The following is a 6,000-nucleotide window of genomic DNA, read 5'->3' on the forward strand; positions in this document are numbered from 1 at the left end:
GTATCAAAGCCTGCTATTCTTTGGCAAAGGAGCCTCCAGTGGGGCTACGCCCCCATTCCACCAGGGTGACGGCAGTAACTAGTGCTCTGGGAAGAGGCGTTCCTCTGAATGACATCTGTCAGGTGGCTACGTGGGCTTCATTGCACACCTTTAGGAAACACTACTGCCTTGACAGCCAAGTCTGGAGGGACGGCTTTTTTGGCCGTTCTGTTCTCCAGGACTTTCTGGTGTGATCTTGGTTCGCAGACCCACCTCTGGGCTTGGTATTGCTGGGATATCTAGTCTAAGGTAAGGAATCTATAACTAACGTGTTTCTTTCAGATGAAGAAGTTACTTACCTTCGGTAATGATATATCTGTAAGAAACATTTGTTAGTTAGAGATTCTTAACGCCTCACCCATACTCCCCGTTCTGTGAACTGATATCTAGGGTTCAGGCTATCCTTTCAGGGCCCTAGTTTTGTGCACCAGTGATCAGTGTCTTGCATGGCTCTGTGTTTCTGGCGCTCAAAGTCGTGTACAGAACTATCGTCAGCGGGTAAGGGCGGCGTCTAAGTAGCTACCGCAACGTCATCCAGGCGACACAACGCCAACAACGAACGTGGAGCCGAACGATGCCACCTTCCGACGGGCAGAGGTACTACTGACGAAAAACTTTCCGGATCCAGTCTGACGCCTGGGGGTAATTCTAAAGTAAGTAATCTATAACTAACGTTTCTTACACATATATCGTTACCGAAGGTAAGTAACTTGTACTGCAGGTATGCTAGATGCCTAGGTTCGAGTTAAAGGAGTCGTGCAAAATACTTTTTACATTTTCAAAATCTTTAACCCTCTCATTTTTGCATGCTAGCTACGATCCAGTGCTAGAGTAAACCTTGAACCTCTTTGTTATCACAGTGGTCTGCTTGACTCTGTTTTTTGCTGCTGAGCACCCGTTCTTAGTCCACCTGATTCTCCCTAACTGCATCTGACCCCCCCCTAAAAATAAATTAGCCAGCAGCTGGGTTGACCACACTGTTGTGTCTGAGTCTATGACCAGCAGACTCGATTACCAGAGTCCAGAGAAAGATGATTTCTCTGTTTATATAGAAGGTTTGTACTGGTACAAAACTCATGAAATGTTCTTCCTTCTAATACTCCAGAAGCCCTATTACGTATAGGGAATACGTTCCCTGTTTGAGCCATGGTGCACCTTCAAACAGGTGCACCGGTCGCAAACCGGGAAAGTGGCCCTCTTAGGTTGAACGCATTGTTCTCAGAGCAGCCATGAACTAGTGCTTTCCCTGGTGCAGCGCCTGCAAGTACAATACATAGCAGTTGCTTCAAAGCTGCTCCATGTTTCACTGTGTTGGCAGCGATCGCCTTGCAGGCGGGTGCAGTGAGTGACCTCATCAGCCTTAATGGGGATGTCTGGGAACCGTCCAGAGGGCTGCCATCAGGGGGTGCTCAGACAGTGCATCATCCATTTGTGGTGCACTGTCAATGCACCTCCTGACAGCTTTTTAACCTCTGAGCCCGTGTGCATAAACAGCGCTGGTGCATTGGTAAAGGGATTCCCTCATTTGCATGGGGTCATGTCTCCATGCAAATGTGGGAACCCCCTCTTGAGATAGCACTGGTGCAACATATGCGCCAGTGCTATCTGTATTACAGAAGGGGCCACTCAAGTCCCTTATGTACTACCAAAGTGCCCCAAGACGCACATTTCGGGCGCAAATGCCTGCTGCACCCGTAGGGCACTTTGGAATTTGTACAGATAGGGTAAACTTCCAATACAAACCCAAAGCTAGACAGCGCACCTTGGTGCGAGGATGCGAGTTGTGCAAATCAGCCTTTTTAGTGTGCCTGTACGGGGGATGACCACAGCAACAAGACATTTCTTTTACAAATATGGAGTTACGCTACCCTTGTGCCCCTAGCCCAACACAATTTTGGGCGTATTAGTGTACCGTACAGCTGAAACCCGGCTCAGCAAGAGAAAGACATACGCCACAAACTCTCAAGACCATGCCGGTGGCATAATGTTACCCTTCATTTGAGATGAGTGTACACCAGCATCTTGGACTTGGAATCATTCACAGAATGTTTGAACTCATCCCTTTCCCTCAGCCAGGCCAGGGTCACGTGAAAGAAGAATAAGAGTGGTGCAAGAACGACCTGCTAGTAGCCGAATCTACGCTTGAAAAGCTCCAGCATGAACACGCCAAGTGCCCATGTATCAATTCAAGAACAATTTCCAATGCCTTTTATCTAGACACCGCCCTCAAGGCAAAGATTAGAAATCCTTCCTGCAAAGTTTGCTAATTAAATTGGCACTAGCTTAATGTTTTTATCGTTATGCTCCATTACACAAAGTATGTTTTTCTTATCGTTTTACTCTTCCCTTTTATCCCCTTACCATTGTAAATTAAAGTATGCAAAGTCCATTGTTTGGCTGAATGCAAATTTAAACCTAAAACGTAAATGTCAGGAAGAACAACAAGGTGGATGGCCACGTCCCCTTCGGGGACACTAGAGGGGACAGCCCCTTAATGTTTCCTCACTCACCAGGGTAGTATTTTTTTCTGTGGGCTCCTGGCCTTGAAGTAGGCCACTGCGAGTGAGAGATCTCGCCTCCCCCGTGACCCATAGCATGATGTCACTTCCAGGAGGTCAGCGGGGTATTTAGGTGGGTGTCACACCTGGATATTCCTCTTTTGGTTCCCCTGCTGGACACAGAGTCAGGTGGTTGGTCGCATTGTCATAGCGGATCGCGGGCTGGTTGTCACTCCATCTGACTACAGTGAAGATCGAGGTCGCCGGTTTTGAGGAGGTTAGGGCAGGCCATGGCACCTACCATCATGAAATCACGCTGCTTCAATTTGGCAGGGGGGCTTTGGGCTGTCTCGCTGCGCGTCGATCCCGACTGGGAGGCATCGTAGGGTATTGTTTCTGCACCTGTGCACGGTACCGATGGTACGGAGTGCCAGAGGGGAGGCCAGGTGGTGGCTGCAGGCTGCCATGTATGGCCTGCCCTGTCCGGGGATGGTGGCGGAGGAGGGTATAGTAAGCCATCCGACCACTGCAATACATTGTATCGCATTCAGCCTTCTGGCCCGGGCTCGGACCGGAGGCAATAAATATAGGTGGGACAATCGCTTGTGGTTGTCTGCACGTACCCAGTATTGGTGGTGCGTCTCGTTGGTATGTGCTTCCCCTTTGTCGGCCGGTTACCACCATAATCACCTCTCCACATTGGGGACAAGGTCGGCCTGAGCCAACGCCATGTGCTGCAACCTGGCACCTGTGGCTGATGAAGTGGCGTGCTTACCGCCTGGGGGGTGGCTGTGAGGCGGAAGGAGCGGCAACACGGAGGTGCTGACCGTGGCTGTGGCGAAGAGGCAGCAGAAACATCCCCAGGTACAAGGGCGTGGCACCCGCAAGCAGGTAGTGGTGTGCCGACACCCAGCCTGAGCCCGTGGTGGGCAGACAAGGCAGGCGCTCCCGCTGCCCCTGCATTGTCTGGGGAGGCGGTCCGCCGAACGACTGAGGAGGCTGGAGCTAGGGTGACCAGATTCTCAAAACAAACAAGCATTTACAATGCAATGGTCTCGGCATTGGTAAAGTTAGAGCTATTGGCATTGCTCATGACATTATTTTTGTTTTTAAAACATTTAAAGAAACGGCATTGTCATGAGCAATGTTAATAGCTCTAACTTTAACAATGCCGAGACCGTTGCATTGTAAATAGTTCTGGATAGTTTTAGGTGTATTTGAGGTGTCCTAAATATCTGGATGCAGTAACAGAAAACCCAGAAACGAACTAAAATACCAGTCCGGTAACACACCATGGGAATCACAGAAATGTAGTTTAAATGTTTAACCAACGCCCTTAATTACATAGACCATGTCCCGTTTAGAGACAACCCCCCCCCCCCCCCCAACACTTTTCATCCCACTTAAAGCCCTGGAAACCACATAAAAATTGGTACACTTCATGAACTCGCAAGGCAAGTGGTATATAAATAATTCAGTGGAGCCATCAGTTGCTCCTGGGTTAGTTCCACGTACTATTTTCTGCTGGATTAACACTGCTGCCAGGGGATGGGCTTCTGTGGTTCCTGGGCTGATGCCACACAGTATTTCCTGTTGGCTTAGCACTGCTGCCAGGGGTGAGGCTGTTGTCATTTATGGCTCTTTTAAACGTTGATTGCAGTTTTTTAGAGTGCCAACATTAACAAAAGTTTATGGCAGCATGAACTTGGGGTAACCCTACGCTCCAGCCTCCGTTGAATACAGTGCAATTTCAGCATTCTATATGTTACAGAGCCTGGACATGAGGCATCCTGAGAGAGCGGGCTTGTGTGCTGACCTCCTGTCCTGTAAATATTGTAAAGGTGCTGTGTGCAGGTAAACAATGCTTCTCTGCACCACCTAACAGCCAGCCAGTCCTTTGTTTAGCCTTGGCTTGTTTTTGTGTGAGAGGGAAAGGGGTGGATGTATCCAAGCTCTGTAAGGTGTTCCAGTGCTATGATCCGAGTGGAAACCTGGCCACAGACACAGCCAGCTCGACTAGAGGTCCCTGTGCCCAATTACACACACCAGAATCCGCTCACCGGGGGTGGTTGGGAACGACATCCCAAACGCCCTCCCTCGAGCTACACCCCAGCACTGGCCACCAATTTCCTAAAACATCTGGGGATAAATATCTTAAAAAACATACCTTACACCCTGTAGTACTGGACTACTTTAGAAAAAATATATAAATAAGCACCATTTACCAGAGAAGAGAGACCAACGAATAATTGTGACATACTGTGGCAAGCGCAGCACCCCCACTACTGAAAACCATAGCCCCACCGCCCCCCCTCAAAGTTTGGTGTAGTTGCCGCCCTGGTGCGGAGTGTGTTAATCTGCGTGCCCGCGCCGGAGCCTCCCTCCGCGTGCCCGCCGGACCCCGGAATTCCCAGATGGAGGAGCCGAGCTGAGCTCCGCTGCCCTCCGTCTCCCAGCTCACATGCCCTTGGCACGTGACGCCACTGGGAGCAAGTTAAGAATTAACTCCTGCTCCGTTTCAAAATGCAGGCTGAACAAACAAACCGAGCAGCAGCTCCACAGCCCGCCTCCTCTCCTCACACCTCTTCCCTCTTCCGCTGTGCGGAGCGTATCTTGCCAGGGGCCTGAGGAGTGCAGGAGTGTTTCACTCACAGTACTGCATTTCGTCTCGTGCACAAGTTGTTTGCTGTCTTCATAGACACCCGTTTAACAGATAAAAACCAACACTGAGAAAGACATGCTCTGTCAAAACGCATCTGTTGGAGAATACATTTGGAATCCCCGTAAACCCGTCGAGTTCTGCTGTGCCTTTCTCGCAGGCACCACTGATGTAATGAGAAAGACATGCTCTGTCGAAACGCATCTGTTGGAGAATACATTTGGAATCCCCGTAAACCCGTCAAGTTCTGCTGTGCCTTTCTCGCAGGCACCACTGATGTAACGTCTTGGGTTGCTGATCACAGGAGATCAGGTGAGGGAGCAACGCCGGGACACCACCGCCTTTCTCCGAGGCACAGCAGAAAATGCCTCGGAGAAACGCCACGTCCTTTTCGGATTTGTGGGCGTGTTTTGCTGTTGTCTCCTCCCTGAGACTTCTCGCAAAAAACACGCCCCCCGATCCGAAAAGGACGGGGCTTCAACGGAGTGACTGGACCTCTTCTCCAGTGGCTGGCCAGCATTTAAGAGACCAGCCAATGGAGAACAGGAGAGAAGAGGGGCGGGTGCAAGCCCCTCTTCTCAAAGTCACTCAAACTCATTAAATCTCGGAGCGAGACTGCGCAAGCGCAGCCTTTCGCAGCCGAGACCTAAAAACGGGGACAGGTCATAGACATAGAAGTAGGACAACGGTTTGCAGTAACCATCGACATAAAGGTAGGACTATTTGACAGCTGCCATGGACATAGAAAAAGGACTATAATGACAGCTCCCTCCACAGACCGAGATGAAGCATTACAGACGACAA

The sequence above is a fragment of the Triturus cristatus genome, chromosome 11, assembly GCF_964204655.1.
Source record: "Triturus cristatus chromosome 11, aTriCri1.1, whole genome shotgun sequence".
Classification (NCBI taxonomy): domain Eukaryota; kingdom Metazoa; phylum Chordata; class Amphibia; order Caudata; family Salamandridae; genus Triturus; species Triturus cristatus.